At 37.1% G+C, this 19,685-nt stretch overlaps 1 long non-coding RNA gene across 1 annotated transcript in view; it reads left to right on the top strand.

Annotated features, from left to right (window-relative positions):
* Nucleotides 1-7,311: 7,311 nt before the first annotated feature.
* LOC103883827 overlaps nt 7,312-19,685 on the top strand; it is a 63,814-nt gene continuing 51,440 nt past the window's right edge. The window contains exons 1-2 of the long non-coding RNA XR_001901953.2: nt 7,312-8,450; nt 10,490-10,598. This is a non-coding gene — a long non-coding RNA (uncharacterized LOC103883827). The remainder of the gene's footprint in view (nt 8,451-10,489; nt 10,599-19,685) is intronic.

Here is a 19,685-nt window from a genome sequence, read left to right as displayed (position 1 = left end):
TCCTTATGGATCTGTCCCCAAAGTAAAACCATCTGTCTGTGCCAAAAAAGAGAGTTCGCTAGGCTTTTTAAAATATTAAAGGGGTTCCCATTAGTTCACAGGTTATTATTCTTTCTTCCCCTCCTCATGACTCTTCTAAGGTTGGCAGAAGATTCTATTTTGGCAAGTTGATCATTCGTTTCATCTTTGTAAGACCACTGGAGTTCATTGCCCAGCAAACCATAGAAAGATCAATATGTCTTTGCGTGACTGCCGGTGAGGTAGGCGGATGCCAGGAAAGAGGCAAGGAGCAAATCATCATAGCTCTGGCAGTCCTCGTTTCAGAAGGGAGACCTGCCAATCCCAGTAAAACACTCATGACATTTTAGAAGAGCTACAGGATCTTTCTGCCTCATTTCTCACATGGAAAAATAGGGAGAGTCAAGTATCCCCAGCTGGAGGGAATAGGTTTTTGTTTATCTTTAATTGAAAACAATGTTCCACCAGGGAACTTACACGGGGTCTTGTGCTTCTCCCAGTGGTGAATGGAGCAGGAGATAAGAATAGAAAGTGTCCGGGAGGGGCCTTGGCCTGCAGATAACTCTTTTGTCATTTTGATTGGAAAAGCTTGTACAGCTGCTTTGATTCAGTAAAGCTAAATTTCTAAGATTTCCTTGACCTTTGCTTAAACTGAGTTTGAGACAGACTATTTTTGTTATCTCCTGATGAGCTAAACGGAGCTAATAAATTATTCACAGTGTGAATAAATCATTAAAAGTGCAAGATAACTTATGAAGAGTTCTGAGCTGAGAATTATCACCTGGTTGATGGCGACAATGTAAACATTGTTCAAGGAGCCAGAAGTTGGATTTTGTATATTTTGAATGAGCTCCTTAACTGCTGTGGTCCAAATGCATGTTCCAGACATATATTTGGAAGACTCACTAGTATTAACACAACTTGTGTGAAACTCTTGTGAGTTTTGCATGAAAAGTCTTAGTTTTGAAGTAGACTGAATTTTGTTTCTGAACATCAATGTCTATAGGGGCTTTCCTTCTTTCCTTACAGTCTTGAGCAGTTTTTGAAATGCAGCAGACATTACCACCACAACCAACAATAACTGACAAAAACAAAAAATCCTCCGCATTGCTTCAGAAGTCAAAGATTCAGGAGCTGTGGTGAAATGCAGATAATAGTAAAATATAAAGAGACTACCACTTTACATTTATGTCAATCATAATTGAAAGTAAGTCTCTTTATAAGCCTTAGAAAAGTAGCCTGATGTAATGGATATGATCCCAAATCCACTTGCATGTCTGTGATTTGTGCCGTTCATTATGTATTTAACCTTGTTAAAAGAAGTATGTTATACAGTCTTCCTGATTTATGATTATTTGTTAGACATATATTACCCTGCATTATGTGAAAATACAACAAAACGTGAACCTCCAAACTACAAAATTTCTCTTAAACAACTATATTACATTCTAATCATTTTACAAATGTTGAATTCCTTCATAGTTTCTTAATTCCCACAGTAAACATTGGGTATCTGTCCCTCATTTTTCTTTTCTGTAAAATGAAGATACAAATAATATCTACCTCATATGATTGTCTTGAAATTTGTAGAGCACTTAGAATAATGTGTCTGACATATTAAGCACTATATATGTTAGTAATTATATCATTATTTATGCTGTACCCAGTAGTATTGCTGTGGGTGGGCAGAGGATGCAGATATTTAAAAAGCATGAATTATGAGTAGTTTTCACTGTGACCTAGCTGGGGAAGGATACCAACAAATATGAAATATAAAGATTAAGACCTGGAACCAGGTGAGTATTATACAACAGCAGGGACAACATCTGGAAGTGGAAAAATTATGAGTTGGTTTATTTAGGAAAGACCTTTTGAAGGAAATCATAAGACTTTTTCTAAGGAATAGGCCAGGTTGAAGAGGAGAAACGAAGGTCACTATAGATGTGGTAGCACAGGATCCGTGGTTTGAAATCAAGGCTACACTTGGCATTTGTAAGGTCAGAAAGAGAAGCCTTAGTTGAGTGAAGAGTGCATTGGGGTTGTGAGTGTGGGTCAGGCTACAAAGTAGTGGCAGAGAAGATTCTCTGGATAAACATATTGTGAGACTTTCCATGCTACCTTGAGGAATTTGGATTTTAGCCCCAAGGCATGGAAAGCTATTAGAGAATTTTGAACAGGAAAGTATCCAGATAATAGTAGTCCTGTAAGAATGCTATTGTGTAAAATGAGAGACACTTAAGGAAAGTGAAAAGTTGGATACAGAAGTCAAGGCAAAAAGGGATTAAAGTTTGGAATATAGAAATGATATGGGACTAATTACAACCGATTTTCTAAAAATTGCATATGTATATCTTTAAGGTCATCCTGTAAATTAGATAAATTATTATCCACATCTTACTGAAGATAAAGAGCTTCAGGTAGAGGGGACTTAGATGACAAAATCACACTTGAACTTATTTATTAAATATGTATTGCATGTCAGCCATGTCCAGGTTATGTTATAGCCACTGATGAAATACAGTGAAGAAGATTTACAAACTTCAAGAAAATTTATAGTGTGAGCATAGACAATGGGCATTTGGGAAATGCTTGTAGAATTGAATAAAAGAATAAATGAAGAGATCACATTACTTATAATATTTTGAAATGATTCCATATGAAAAATAACAAAAATATGCCTTTAGGCTTTACTTCAATGAGGTTGCACACTTTATTCTTAGTTCTAGCCAATTCAAACCACCATAGGTCAAGTGTATCTGAATAGTCACTTGGAGAATACGTTAGTTTTCTATTGCTATCATAACAAATTATGACAAACTTTGTGGATTAAAATAGTTCAAAAGTATTATTGCAGGATTCTGTAGATCAGGAGTCCAACATGGGTCTCATGGGACTAAAAACTAGGTGTTGTTGGCGAGGCTGCATTTCTTTCTGGAGACTCCTTTTTCATTCAAATTATTGGCTGAATTTAATTCCTTTTGATTGTAGGACTGAGTTAGCTTCTACAACCTGGATGTCAGCTGAGGTTGTTCCTAGCTTCTAGAGCCCATCACATTCCTTGGCTCACAGCTCCCTTTTGTCAACTTCAAAGCCAGCAATGGCAGGTTGTCCTTCTCACTCTTCGAGTCTCTCCTGCCTCCGCCTCCACCACACCTCTCTCACTGACTGATTTTTCCACATTTAAGGATTCATGTGATTGCATTGGACCTGTCCAGATAATCCAGGATAATCTTTCTATTTTAAGGTCATCTGATTAGTAATCTTACTAGCATCTGCTCAGTCCTTTTAACCTCATGTATTCACAAGTTCTGGGGCTTAGGGTGTGGCCATTTTTGAGAGGTGCCATTATCCTGTCTTCTACAGAGAGGAATGAAGCACAATAGTTAAAGGTTTAGATTAGATGTTAGACACTTCTCTCATTCAGGATTGCTGAATGCATGTTTGTTAACTTCGTTTCCTTTTCCCATTCATACACTATATCATATTTAAAAGAGGAAATAAAACAGAAGTACATATTGCAAGAAATGCTACAAACATTGAGGCATAAGGATCAGGCAGAATGCCTTTGCATATGAGAAGTTTTACACATTCAGGTGATGCATTTGTTCATTGTAAATGATATTTTCTACTAAATTCATGGTTTTGTACTGTTCACTTTGGAAATAAACAAAGAAGAGCCTTCCTCTCAAATTTCCAGTGTGCTAGATGAGATTAATTGGGCAAACAAATTACTATAATACAAGAAAACCCTTCCTACGATGTGCTACCATAATGGAAGTACAAAATACTGTGAAGAATAGAGGATGGAGGGGTTATCTTTCATCTGAGAAACCAGAGATTAATTCATGGCATTTGAGTACTGAAGTGCAGGTAAGACAACAGGCAGAGAAGGGAAGAGGTGCGTATTTAGAGTAAGGGGTGGCTAAATAAAGTTCAGAGCTGGGAGATGATTGTGTATCTTTAAGTACTTGGAATTCTTTCAGACTGAAGTAAAGCGTAGGTAAAAAGGTTTATTTGGATAAAAAATGAAGTGTTATACAGATTGAAAAAAATACCACAGAGGGTCACATTTTTCAGAAACAGGACTTTGGACTTTTTTTCTAGAGAGAATGGGGAGACATCAAATGCATCTGAGCAGAGGAAGGCAAGATCAGTGTCATACATCAAGAAGTGATTTGTGCCCATAACAAGTGAAATAGAGAGGAGTAACAGTTTGGAAGTGAGGAGAGCCACCAGAAAGTGCTGGCAATAGAATAGAGATAATGAATCACGTGCTAACTAAGGTAGAGATGGTATGAATGTAAGTAAAGGGGAAATGAGAGGGGGCACTGAGGACATAGAGCCTAAAGGAATGGGACAGGGATTAGATGTGAAACGGTGAGAAAAATGTGAGTTATAAGGATTAGAGCCTTGGCAGGAGGCTCTAGAAAAGCATAGGTACCATAAATAGAAAGGGCGAAACCAGGTGGAGAAGAAGGTTGGGGTGGAGGGATAGAGATAGTGAGGTTAGCTTGTATCTGTTAAGTCTGAAAACTGGGTAGAAAATTCAAGTGGAAATGCTAACGTAAGAGAAAGTCCCAGCAAGGATGAGACGAGGGTCAAGAAGAAGGAAATCCACAGTTAAAGATGAGACTAAATTGATGGCCAAAGAAGATGGAAGAGATTTCATAGCAGACACAATGGCATGGGAAGATTTAAGAAAAGAATCTTGAATAAGATGTTGGGAAGCCCTGAAGAGAAGAGCAGACGTTGAGATCTAGTATTTACCTCTATTCGGTATTTATAACTTACCTTGTCATTGGCAGAAGCCGTTGGGGAGGAGTAGAGTCAAGATGTAAGACCAAGTTAAGGAATAATTTTTGTTGCTGTTGGGGAAATATTCTAAGAATAGAATTTAGCTTAACAAAAGGGGGGAAAGCCCATATGGAATACTAAAAATACCACGGTAAGTTGTTTGATGCCAATATGGGCAAGGTGGGAGATTTTAACTCCTTAAATGTATTTACCTTAAAAATGACATCTTAAATTATCAAGAAGGTTAGGTACATTTTTTGTTTTAGACTAAAAATTCTAGCAGTAGGAATCATATGTATGCAAATATCCAATATATATCCTATTTTTAAATAACTTAAATTGTACATAAGGTTTTTAAATTCCAGCCAGGGTTAATGTGAGAAATGCCTAGCCTTGAATATCAACTGACAAGGCTATAGATTTGCCCAGTGTCACAGCTGAGATGACAGGAAGAATATTTTTCTAATTGCTGCCAGGAGGCCAGAGTCATCCCTTGAGCAGCAGGACTTCAAAGATTCACTGGTGCTCCACAGCAGAGAGTTCTTCTGAAATTAGTGAGAGTGAAAGGAATGTGCTGTGAGCTCCCATCCACTGTTTATCTGGGAGGGCTGGGAGGATAGTGAGCTTGACAGTGAAATTCTAACCCTGAAAACTGATGAGATGCCAGCATTTTCCTGCCTTGTGGGGACTGCCGGGGGTATCGCCTCTTACTTCACAGGGGAGTGACTGGTATTTGAGTGCTGATAACTACAATCTTGGTTGTGAGGCTGAGTCAGAGAGGACATTCCAGAAAAGCAAATGGCTGAGAAAAGAGAGCCAGGCCTGCAAATGAGAACAGAGGTTCTGGACAAACCATGGTGCTGCCAGAGTGCTGGTAGGAGGACAGAGGCTACAGGAACATTTTCTGAAGGGAGACCTAGTGTGGACGTGCTCATATTTTAAATAGGAGTGGCAAAGAGGAGCAAGAAATATGTTTGATCTCTGGCCTAGCATATCACTAATATTTGCCGAGGAATTTTTTGTGTCAGTGATAGACAGCTGGAACAGAGAGCCTAATTTACGGAAAGTAGCTGAAAACAGTTGCTTCTTGAAAATCAGACCTCTATACTAAAATCCCAATAGGATAACCAAAAGGAAAAATCATATACTACGCTAAGCTTTCTCAGAAGACTATTTCTATGCTATGTTGACTTTCCACATGCAGTTGTTTCTGTCTTTAGTAACTGAAAACCATAGAACAATCCACAGTAACTAATCCTTAATTAGACCCAAAAAACTGATTTATATTTTCCTTTTTGGGTTAGGTTAAACCACCAAATCTACATGGGAGGGAATACCAAGACAGAAGACAGTGTGGGTTGTTGTACTAACAAGGCATCAAATATGCTATTTGGAGAATGTTTCTAAATTATAACTTCATTTGTCATCTCCAGAAGAACTTTAAAGGAGAAGTTATAAACCTATTAGGCCAGCAGCAAGAGATACAATAGCACTGTCTACACAAACAACAGTGTCTTAGTCCATTTTCTGTTGCTGTAACAGAATACCATATACTCAGTAATTGTAAATAAAAGGAATTTATTTCTTACCATTCTGGAGGCTATGAAGTTCAACAGGATGGCACAGGCATCTGGTGTGGGCCTTTATGCTGCATTCTCCCACAGCAGAAGAGCAGGAGGGTAAGTGAGTATAAAAGAGAAAGCATGAGGGACTGGGCTTGCTTTTATAACAACCCACTCTCTCAATAACTGACCCATTCCTGAGGTGACTTAATCCATTCATGAGGGCTCCACTCTCAGGACTCAGTCATTTCTTATTAGGCCTCACCGCCCAACACTGTAGCATTGGCGAATGTGTCTTCCAATATGTGAATTTTGACAAATACATTCAAACCACAGCAAGTGGCGAGAAGGAGAAGCACAGACTGGTGGTTGAGTAAGACATGGAACATGGACCAAGAGGATTTTATACTGGTCCACTGGGACCACGATGTAGGCTTTGAAAAAGGCCTCAGAAACACAGCAGATTTTAATCTTGTGGTGTCACAAATACCTTAATGATGAAAACTCAGGTTTAACAATGTTACACCCTTCAGGGTTGCATATTTATCATCTTCCTTAGTAATACTAAGTCTTATCCTCTAATGATACCACAGTGACAAAACATAAAACTGAGTTGGGACTCCCCAAATACCACACATTCCCTTCCGTCTTCTTTCAAATGTTCCCCAGTGAGCCTGCTGCTTTCCTTTCGTTGTTTTTGTTGTTGATTTTTGGTTTTTGGTTTTTGAGATAGAGTTTCACTTTTTTTGCCCAGGCTGTAGTGCAATGGTGCCATCTCAGCTCACTGGAACCTCCGCCTCCCTCATTCAAGTGATTCTCCTGCCTCAGCCTCCTGAGTAGCTGGGATTACAGGTGTCTGCCACTACGCCCAGCTAATTTTTTGTATTTTTAGTAGAGTCGGGGTTTCACCATGTTGGCCAGGCTGGTCTTGAACTCCTGACCTCAAGTGATCCACTCGCCTCAGCCTCCCAAAGTGTTGGGATTACTGGCGTCGGCCACTGCACCTGGCCTAAATTATTCTCAAGAGGCAATAGCATGCTTTGACTGTGGATTGTGTGGACTGCTGAAATAATGTTAAAATAGCTAATTATAAAAATAATTTCCTATTTTAGAGTAAACATTTACTCTTTGTCAAGTATGCTTAAGGACTTTGTGTCCTTATTGTCTAAGGACTTTATGTATTTTATGCCATTTTATTTTTATGAGGGTCATGAGCTGGGTAGCATCACTATCTTCATTTTGCATGTGTGGATACTAGGACTTTAGAGAAATCCTAGTGGAGTAAATGGCAGAGCTGGCCTTCGAACCAGGACCTGTTCAACTCCAGAGTCTGCCTCTTACACCCTAGGCTGGCTGCTTCAGAACAAAGTACCCAGGAGATATTAAGCAATATGTATCAATAATTAAATGTATGTGCTTTTTGGCCAAGATGAGTTTGGAAACTTACCAATGGGGAGAGTATCTTATTTAGAGAAATTGTCAGATTTTTTCTTCTTTTTGCAATTGGAAAGTGAGCAATAAGTAAACATTTCTTTTTGGCCCACATTTAGATTCTTTGTTTATAGTTCCAAGAAGTATAATTTCTTGTTTCTCTGAGCCAGAAAGAGGAATAGTGGTTGGCAGATTGACAGGTGACCAGTGGATTAATCAATGGGATGTAGTGGCTGCTACACTTTAAGGTGACCCCTGCATAACTGTGCCAACGGCAGAAAATCCTTTGGCAAGCTTCCTGCTCTATGTGGGATAGAGACAATGGCTCTGTCTCCTTCCGCAGCTGGGTTCCTGACTTTGCTTGGGAAGCATAGGTAGAACTGGAGCCTGCAGAACCAGAGTTCCATATTCTCTTTTATTCTAGTTTCCGTGGGAGGGTCCTACTTCGTGTGAAGTAAATGTATTCCTGAAGATTTGAACATAATCACATTTAAGCGAGTCATATTTGAAATGTAGTATGATGATGCACTGTGTCCATTTTTTCTTAACAGTTTAAATAATAAAATTGAAAGGTTATTTAAATTAATTCAGGACATAGAGTCAAGGAATGCTATGATAATTGCTTTCATGTGACCCTTTCATAAGGTGAGTAACTTCTAATTTTTTAAAAGCTCACTTTTTACTTAGATTTCTTAAAACAGGATGTATATGTATTATACTTCCAGACAACATATTGACTAATATACACATCACGTAATAACTGTAAAGTTTATTCTCCTTCATTTTCAGTTTTCTCATCTGTAAAGAAGTATGTCTTAAGATTGTTTAGATAATTCTATATGCTACAAGGAAGTCAGTATCTGGCCTATGGTAGGGGTCTGATAAGTGATAGTTCTTGTTAACAGCAGTCAGTTTGAAATCCAGAAAGCCCTGCCTGAGAGGACAGAGCTCTTGGGTTTTGTCTCAATTTTAGCACCTGCTCTGTCTCTAACTGCTGTTAGTTCATCTCTAAAGTAGAAGTGATTATTTATTTGGCTAAAATTTAAAGCACTGGACCAAAAGGCCTTTGGAGGTTTGTTCTAGGTCTAGAATCTATTTTAAAAAGATTTAATTCAATTATATAGTTTAATTTAGAAACTGGTAGAAACTAGTTGCTTGGTTAAATCTAGTGCGTGTCTTATAATTGGTTTATGTTCTCTAGCAGTTATCACCACCATTACAGAGAAATGGGATGGGCTAATTTCATGCATTCTCACTCACATGCATAACCCTGTTCTGTTTTTTCTCAGTGACATTTTCCCTAAGACCTTCATTCCTTTCAAATTCATCATATTTCTTTCTGTTTCTTACCTTTCTGTGATTTTTTTTTCACCAAGAGGACTGACTTAAAAAATGAGTTCAGCACCTCAGCAAATTTCAGAATTGTGATTAATTCTATGCCCTTTCTCATTTATTAGAAATTCTTATTTCTCTCTCATCATCTTCTCCTTTCTGATAGATTTGCACTTCTAATACTCTTTAACCCTTTGGGCTTACCCTATCTCCCTTGGCTCTTTTGCTTTTCTTATCTCTATCCTGTTGGCCTTAACTGATGTAATTTGTTTTCCTTGTGGTTCCTCCTCCTCTGTAAAGACGTGAACACTCACTGTGAATATTTCTCACTTTTTGCATTAGTCTTTGTCAGCTGAATCCCAATCTAACACACTTTTCATGAAAGTTTATAGCAAGTCCAGGCTTTTCTCATACTTCTAAATTTTCAGTCCTCTTGCAAAGTCGTATGATACTTGCCAAATTGATCTCCTGCAAATTAGTTTTAGGTACTGTTTCTCGTTTTCTGATACGGACTCACTGTGGATGAGGTTGAACAGTTGATCTCAGCTTTGAGCAAATATTCTCCCTAGTGGATCGACTTGTACCTCATTTAGTTTGCTAGACTTGGGGTCTATGGTACATATAGTTCCTGGTCCACCTTGAAGTCTAATTTGGGGCAGGTCACTATGTCTTATGGCCCTCAGTAAAACAGAAAACTAGATATATCATTATTGTCCAGATCTATACACTTAAATTTTTTTGAAAACAATAATGAGGTTCTAAGAGCAATTCTGAATTATCTCATAAGATTGCATCCACAATCTCAAGTTTCCTTGCTTTGGGTTAAAAATGATTTCAATTCATTGTGGTATGGGGACCTTGGATCAGAAGCTCAGGCTACATATATTTATTTGTATTTATGAACAACATTGGGAAATATAGCTTGTTTTATTTAATATATTTAGTTCAGTTGAATTTTTTTCCAAACCCATAGTGCATGGCTGAGATGAGGGGGAGGAGATAAATGGAATCTTGGCTGGAGGAGCATTTGGGAACTGCTGGACTAGATGGTCCCAGAGGTCTCTGCTGGTTCTTTGGTTTCATAAGTACATGGCTCATTTGGGGCAGGCTGGAATTTATCTGCAGCGGAAGCTGTCAGCTCTCACGATCTTGACTCTGTAGTTGACTGGTGGGATGGAAGGCAGGAGGTTTTGCCCTAAGAAAGGGTCAATTGTCATACCTTCCTTTCACAACAGGCTTGACCTCACGTGGGCTAGTACAATCCTTGGGAATTTATTTAGTACTCTGGAGTTAAATATGAAGCAAATGTTGCTTTAAGTACATTTTGACCTTGCCTTTTTTTTTTTTTTCAGTTTTCAAGTTACCAGAAAAACAACTCAGGGAGAACGTTTTCTCTCCATAGGTTCTGTTGATTGGGGTGACAAGAATTTGATAAGTTACAAGGTAACCACAGAGTCTGAGGTGAGTTACAAGCCTGGAATTCAGTGTCATGTGGTTTCTCAGGAAATCTCAAAATTGTTGGGAGGAAAACCTTTGACTCATTTTTGAGAACGGGTGTCACAGGTCTTACAGAATGGTCTATATGAATCTTCTAGTATTGAAGTCAGAAAAGACACAACAAAGGTGATCTTATTTTCTGTTTTTTAATTGTGAGGAACTAGAATAAATGATCAGATAACAATGAACTGGGCACCTACTCATAACATAGATTTGCAACATAAAGCAATATTATAAAGGATAATTATGTAGTATAAAAGGTCATATAGCATGAAGAATGAAGTTCATACAACATGAAATTAATACAATCAAGTTAGTACAGCATGAAGTCATATACCATGAAGTTAATACAACATAAAAATGATAGAATGTTCAATTACATAATTTCCAACCATATCCCTGAAAATTAAAAGCATTGTTATAGTAAATAGAAACAAAAATTGAAGGCAAAAAGGAAGATATTCATTTAAATAGTTATTGTCATAGCTCAGAGGTTAACAGTAAAGAAGGCTCTGGGGAGACAGTGCCTGGATACAACTCTCAGCTTCGTGACTTACTAGTTGTGTGACTTTGGACAAGTTGCCTATCATCCTGTGCCTGTTTTTTCATATGGCAAAATGAGAAATATTTTAGCAATAATAGCCACTTCATAGAATTGTTTGATTAAATGACAAATACATTTAAATGACTTATAACAGTACCTGGCACAGTTAGATGTGAGATATGTGAAATATATATGAAAATATATGAAAAAATGTGACTATGTCCATCTCTGAATAACCAGATAAATTAGAGATCTACTCATCTACTGATAAAATAAAAGGTTCTTAGGAAATAATTGAAGAACAATGACCTGTGCTTCTGTGAACAATGCTAGCCTCCCTTACACAATCGTAGAGTGATTAAAAATGTTGAACAGCCAATATTTTGTTACTGTGACTCCTACATTTGACTTAGTATACAAACAGCTTTTAATAGTGAACCAAATTTATTTGGAATCATTCAGTTCTTTCCTGCAACAAATGACACATGGAATACCAACATATGGCAGACATATATGAAATGCTAATAATCAAAGTAAAACTGAAATCTGACATCGCTGAGCCAAAAATAAATAGGTTAAGGAAATATAGAGACATCAGTGTTTTCATGTCCAGACACAACTTCCCTGTCATGATTTTGTAGGCTGCAAATATGCTTATTTTAATTAAAGGGATACCTTATATTATTATAATTATCTTACTAGTTATTCATGCAAATAAAGTTACTGGTCATTATGGTTTGGTGCCTGGAATTATGATTTGCCTTGCATGTTCCTATTGCTGTTTTGGACCTACAAAAACACTATGCTTTAAATCATGGTAATCTTCTCCATTTAAGATTTATAGCTAATAAACAAGTAACATTCATTCATTCATTCATTTAGTCAGTATTTGAGTACCCACTGTATGCCAGGCATATGGGAATATGGTAATATGTCTGTGATTAAGATAAAGATAGACATTCCTTGCCCGTTTGGATCTTACAGTTAAAGGGGAGGTCAGACTTATCAGTATGTTATAAGCAATTGGATAATTGTAATGTAGATATGTGCTCTGATGGAAAAGTGCAGGTATTATGAGGTTTATACTCACACAGGTTGGGAAAGTTTTACTGAAGAAGTGACATTCATTTGAGCGCTGAAGGAGAATGAGTAGTTTGTGGGAAGAAGGGCACAGAGCAAGGATGGGGAGGAGGAGAGAAAAGTATTTCAAGATAGAGAACAGCACTGTGAAGGCACTGAAGTGAGAAATTACAACAAGAAGGCCATATGGCAGCATATGGTGAGTTGTGGAGAGAATGACTCAAGGTGAGGCCTTGAGGACCATATTAAGAATTTTAGATAATTCCTAGAAGCAATGGAAGCTATAATGTGTTCTAGTTGGAGTTGGCCTAATGGTTCATAGAAGTTGTGTTGGTTGTTGAAGGGATTAGAGACAATGGCAAGATATGAAGTAGGAAGAGAAGGGAAGAGGTTATTTCTACAGACAAAGAACAAGATTCAGAGATTGACTGGATGTGGACAGAGAGGAAAAAGGGGGCTCCAAGGTGACCTAGCCTTCTTCACAAGAGTCTGAGGGACTGTGTTATTATTTATTGGAATGGAGAATGTTGGTACAAAAAATTTATAGGGATGATCAAAGGTTGCATATAAACATGCCAGTGAAACACTCAAGTGGAACTATAGAGTGGGCAGCTGAATATGGATCTAGATGTGCATATAGGTTGATGAATGGTCAGATAGGATAAGATCTAAAATGTGCACTGCGATTGTTACCTATAAAGTACTAAAGGCCCTGACCAGAGAATGATGGTTTGAGAAAACTGACAAAGTTCGATAATTGAAATTAATTATGACTTTATTATTTGCAAAAAGATTCAGGATGGGACGTAACTTTTAAATAATAAGAAAGGAAAACTATCCTTTCAATAGCTGCCCATTTTCAAAGTCTGGTGCACATGCTCATATTTCTCATCTCTTTTTAAATTAGATTGTCATTCCAACCAATTGTTTTGCAGGTAATTCTAAATCTCAAGGGTGTAGGCCTAGAATGAGTTAGACTGTACTTTAACATTGTATTCTCTGTTTCATAACTCTTTAATTGTTGCCTTGCTGCTTTTTATGTGAAGGTTATATCTCCCAGATTTGAAGGCCAAGTTATTGACTTCCATTTATTTGCTGGGGTTTCAAACTCAAATACAGGGCCAGATATGTATCTAAATATCTGTAAGAAAGCATACCTAAGGAAGACATGGGAACTGTAATGCTAGCACTTGCTTGCTCATTTAAAGGGTAAGGCACACACACACAAAATTACCTATTTTTGCTTTTGTTGCCTGTACTTTTGAGGTCTTATCCAAAAATCATTTCCCAGAGCAAAGTCAAGAAGCACTTTCCCTGTTTCTTTTTATAGTAGTTTCATACTTTGGGGTCTTGCATTTAATTCTTTAATCTATTTAGAATTAAATTTTGTATATGACGAGGGAGAAGGGTCTATTTTCATTCTTTGTGGCATGTGGATATCCAATTTTCACAATACCATTTATTGAAGATACTTTCCTTTCCTCAATTTGTGTTTTTTGGTACCTTTGTCAAAAATCAGTTGGCTGCAGATGTGTGGATTTAGCTCTAGAATCCCTATTCTATTTCACTGGTCTATGTGTCTGTTTTTATCCCAGTACCATACTGCTTTAGTTACTATAATTTTGTAGTATATTTTGAAGTCAGATAGTTTGATGCATCCAGATTTGTTTTTGCTCAAGATGGCTTTGGTTTTGGGGGATATTTTGTGGTTTCATATGAATTTTAGGATTGTTTTTTCTATTTCTGTAAAGAATGTCATTGGCATTTTGGTGGGGGTTACATTAAATGTATGATCATGTTAGGTAGTATGGTTATTTTAACAATATTCATTATTTCTATCAATGAGCACAGGATATCTTTTCATTTGTGTCGTCTTCAATTTCTTTTATCAATGTTTTATAGTTGTCAGTAGATAGATTTTTCACTTCCTTGCACAGCAAAGGAAATAATCAATTTAGTGAACAGACAATCTACAGGATGCAAAAAATTATTTGCAAACCATACATCTGACATAGGGTTAATATTCAGAATGTATAATGAACTCAAACAACTCAATAGCTTTAAAAAATCTGATTTTAAAATGGATGACAGACTTGAATAGACATTTCTCAAAAGAAGACATATAAATGATCAACAGGTTTATAAAACCTGTTCAATATCACTAATCATCAGGGAAATCAAAATCAAAACCATAATAAGAAATAACCTCATTCCAGTTAGAATGGCCATTATGAAAAATACAAAAGATAACAAGTGTTGACAAGGATGTGAAGAAAGGGAAACACTCACTGCTGGTGGGAATGTAAATTAGTCATTATGAAAAACAGTATAGAGGTTCTTCAAGTATTAAAAACAGAACTACTGTATAATCCAGCAATCCGACTCCTGGTCATATATACAAAAGAAATGAAATCAATATTTCAAAGAGATACCTACACTCGCGTGTTTATTGCAGCACTCTTCACAACAGCCAAGATATGGAATCAACCTAAGTGTTCATCAGTGGATGAATGGATAAAGAAAATGTGGCATATACACATAATGGAATACTATTCATCCTTAAAAGAGCATGAAATCCTGTCATTTGCAACAACATGGATGAACATGGAAGACATTAAGTGAAATAAGCTAAACATAGAAAAATGCTGCATGGTCTTACTTATATGTGAACTCTAAAAAAGTTTATCTTAATGGAAGTAGAGAGTAGACATGGCCATAAAAATGGCAACAATAGACACTTGGGATCACTAGAGGTAGGAGGAGGAAGGGGGGTCAAGGGTTGAAAAATTACCTATTAGGTAGTATGCTCAGTATCTGGGTGATAAGATTATTCATACCCCAAACTTCAGCATCATGCAATATGTCCAGATACCAAACCTGCCTATGTATCCCCTGAATTTAAAAAAAAAAAAAAAAGTTGAACAAAAAAGGAAAAGAAAAGAATTGGAGAGTAGAACAGTGATTATCAGAAGCTGGAGAAGGTAGTAATGGGGGAGGGGATGGGGACAGGTTGGTCAACAGGTAAAAGTTACAGTTAGGATAGAGGAGTAAGTTCTGATGTTCTATTGCACAGTAAGATAACCATAGTTAACAAAAATGCATATTTCAAAATAGCTAGAAGAGAGGATTTTGAATGTTTCAACCACAAAGAAATAATAAATATTTGAGGTGACAGACCTGCTAATTACTTTGATTTGATGGTAACACAGTGTACACATTTATTAAAACATCACATTGTACTCCATAATGTATATAATTATTATGTGTCAACTAAAACTAAAATTAAACTAAAAAAAAAAAAAGACAAGGACAACATGCTCGCACTTATTTGTGGAATATAAAATACTTGAACATATAAACAGTGGAATGGCAGTTACCATGAGTTGGGAAAAGCATATGGATGGGGAAGAGATGTTGATGAAAGGCTTCAAAATTTCAGTTAGACAGGAAGAGAAAGCTTTAGTGACCTGTTGCACCAAATGGCGGCTATAATACATAATAATGCATTGTACATTTTAAAATTATTAAAACAGTGGATTTTAAATATATTCACTGCAAAAAAATGACAAGTATGTGAGGTGATACATTTGATAAAACTTGATTTAGTTATTCCACAATGTACACATGTATCAAATTATCACATTATACTCCATAAATATGTAATATATACAATTACTATTTGTTAATTAAATAATGAGAGTAAAAGGGTCAGGGATTCTCAGTGTTGGCTGCTTGCTGATATCATGCTGAAATGTGGAGCTCCTCAACGTTGCCAGGTCTCTCAACTATTAAAGAGAAGTCAAATATCTGTATTTTCAGGTAAATTATCTGATTTTTAAAATTTTGCAACTAAATATTTTTTTAAACCCTCACAACACCCTTAGAAAAGTCTGCTGGAGTGATTTGACTCACTCTGTTTCAGAATTTTCTTACGGCATTTCATTCATTGTTCTAAATAGGTGACTCAGAAGTGTTTGCTAATTAATGATCCTAGAATCAACCCACACTCTGCCAGTGTATAACATATTCAGTGCTTGGTCTCTTAAAATGTTTGGGGTTTTGATAACTGTGTAAAACAAACCTGCCACATTCCCTCATAATCAGGAACTTGCCTCTGTTGAAAACACCTTGGTGATGCTGAAACCTAAATGTCCTAAGCTCCATTTCTCTTGGGACTATCAAACTGAGTGCAGCCTGACTGCTGCAGCTCAGCCGCACTCAGCTGCAATCTCAGCAATGCCCTTCTCTGCTGGGAGTCACTGGGCAGCCTGGAAGTAGGAGAGACTTTAACAGCTCCTGGGATGCAGATCATTGAGGCAGTTTCTTCTGAAAGTCCATAAAGCAAATCGTGTGGGCCTTTTTTCTTCTTTTTCATCATGTTTTCACATGAGAAAAAAAAAAAAATGCTATGGCCCAGTTCTCCCTTAGGCTGATTTGGAAAAATTGCTCTTCACCCTTACCCTCTTCTATCTTCTCTCCCCCTCACGTGTTCTGGTTCTGGTTCTCTTCACGTTAGGAAGTGGCGATAAAACTGTGTATCTTACAACCCACCAGCACTTGACTGGCACTCTAGAGGGTCACAGAGTAAATAGGTGTCTGATTAAATGTGTGTCTGAAGACCTTGGCAACCTTTGAAAGCTTGTGTCAGAGGGATGGGCTTGTGCTTCTAGGGAAGCTTGTTGTAACAGGCGGTGTACTTTCTCCTTTCATCAGCTTCTGTAATGGCTTGATAGCATTTTTAGAAGTTCATTTAGGGGATGATATGAATGAAGTTTTGAACAAAATCAAGGCTACTTTTCCTCCCTTTCTGAGTGCAATGTCTTTAGAACTTGCTAATTAGAGATCAGGCAACAAAGAGATGCCTGAGTCATTGTCTCCAAAGATAGTAAAACTAAACTCTGAAGAAAAGTATGTTTTTGGAAATGCTCACAACTTAGTCACTCTTAAAATACAATTGACATAACCACTTTTCCTTTTGGGCCTCTCCTGAAACAGCAGTTAAATACATGAGTCAAGCCGAATGCTCATTTTCCCGTTTGTTGGGCATGATGGGGTAATTGCCCAGACTCTCATTAACGCTTCCCATTTTGGTGCTGATTCCAAAGGTCTCAAGGTGGATCCAGAAGTTCTTTGGGCAAGCAAAATTTTGCCAGCAATGATGATTTATTTTTAGAAAGAGAAGCAATGAGTTTCCTACTGAACAGAAACCGCAGCATGAAATCAAAAGACCTGGGTTGGAAATCTGGCTTTGCTCTTTATTACAATAGCTGTGTGCCTTTGGGCTCTTTAACCTTTATTAGTCTGTTTTCTTAATAATATAATTAGGATAATAATTTCTAACTGATAGGGTTGTTGTGAGAATTAAATGAGATAATTGAGAAAGTATCTAGGGCTTGGGAAAAAGCAGATGCTCAATAAATGCACATTCATTCATTCATTCTTTCATTAATATACCAAACAAACAATATTTCTCAACAAAAATTTGCACTATTTGATCTTAATGAGTAACATAAATTACAAAAAGGACAAAGTTGATTATTCATAGTATTTTAATTCCTTTGTGTTTTATTAGATTTTCCATTAGCATTTTAAGAGATGTCCTTCCTTTAGGACTCATTAAGAGATGTCTTCCCTTTCTTACTGCCTCATGCTGCTGCCTACCATTTGCTCTAGGTTATTTTGTTTATTAATCTTAAAATTACCTATAAATATTACATTCATTTTTTATATTCTTTGTAGATATATTCTCTTGAGAGATATATGTTTATTTTCAGGGAAGTCATTGAGTCAGTATGCCTTTTGGAAGGTTGTCCCACTCTTCCAACCCAACTTATCTTAAGAATAAGTTGTACCATCAGTCATGGACCTGGCCATACTCACAGAGGTTGGTGTATTCTCTTTGAAAGATTTTCAGGAATGCTGGTGCCACACTTTTCTTCATAGGCAGATTCCAATGTTTCATTTTCCTGACAGGTAAATGTTTCTTTTGTATATTAGATGGTTGTCCTAAGTCTATCCAGGTTGCTGAGTGTTCAATTTAACCTCTTTAGTGGTTTCGATCACATTTAGTTGAAGTTTAAAGAGGATTCTTAGACTACCCTTTCTACTAACACTTTCTGTCTCAGTCTAATTATTTACTACTTTGTGTTTTGTGCTCTGAGGAATTCAAAGTCCCCCATTTGTGCCCTTGTTTCTTTTTCGAATCCTATGCCCTCATCTAAGTAAAGCCATAGAGTAGTGTGTCCTTTACTATGATCTCAGTTGGTGACAGTACAGAGAATACTTTACTGCTTCTTGTCATCACTCTTCAGGAGTCATTTTGCTGGTGTTGAGCTCAGAAATCAGATTTCAAGGTGACAGTATTGTATAGGACTGTGAGCTTTAAAGTTGTTTGTAGAGTTTGGCAGATTTTTAAATTTTGTTGTGTTTTTTAGTCTTCAAAAATCTCCTCTATATCAACATCTTTTTCTTTGGTTTTGTTACTTTTTAGAGTCTTTGGAGCCATTAACCCATGGGATCCCCATTTTATGTAACCATTTGGCTATGAAAAAAGATATGAAAAATGAATGCAGAACAGGGACTATTTTTTAATTTAGGATTTTTTTTTCCCAAAAGTAAGGGAAAAGAAGAAATACCCCTTTTGCCCTTATTCGATGATGTATCTCCATTCAGGGATTCTTTGATATATGGACATGTTAAGATCATGTCACATGAGCCAAAACGCTATTTATGATGAACGAGAAGGAAGAGTTGGACTACAAATTTTCACCTCTGTCCTTCTGCTCCTCCAGCAAAATCCATCTTGATTTCTCCATTGGTCAGATTTTTTTTTCCTTTGTCTTTACTTTCAGAACATGGAAAAATTAATATGGTTTTTAAAAAGCCACTGTGCTCCCAGAAACTAAGCTTTCGGTAACCACAGAAGTACATGAGTATTTATTGAGAGCAAATTATACACAAGGTATTATACTATGCAGAGTACAGAGATGATGAGGTCATCTCTTTAAGCAGTTATAGTCTTTTTGGGGAGATGGAAAACATGCAATATGTAAAACTCCCCTCAAAGGTAACACGTACCATTTGAAATATATGTAGGTTTCTAGGTGGCGGGGGGAGGGGGGAAACTGTCTCTGGCTGAAGAGGTTATTATAGACTTCTGGAGGGAAAGAGATCTGATAATGCGTAAGAGCTTGGTAGGCAGAGATAACTAAACAGCCCAGGCAAAAAGCAGAATTTTCTGGCCGGGCGCGGTGGCTCAAGCCTGTAATCCCAGCATTTTGGGAGGCCAAGACGGGCGGATCACGAAGTCAGGAGATGGAGACCATTCTGGCTAACCTGGTGAAACCCCATCTCTACTAAAAAATACCAAAAACCAAACCAAAACAAAACAAAAAAAACTAGCTGGGCGAGGTGGCGGGCGCCTGTAG

This window comes from Papio anubis, chromosome 6 (assembly GCF_008728515.1).
Source record: "Papio anubis isolate 15944 chromosome 6, Panubis1.0, whole genome shotgun sequence".
NCBI classification, from domain to species: Eukaryota; Metazoa; Chordata; class Mammalia; order Primates; family Cercopithecidae; genus Papio; species Papio anubis.
The sequence above is the reverse complement of the archived record's forward strand: the minus strand, read 5'-3'. Positions and strand labels throughout refer to the sequence as shown.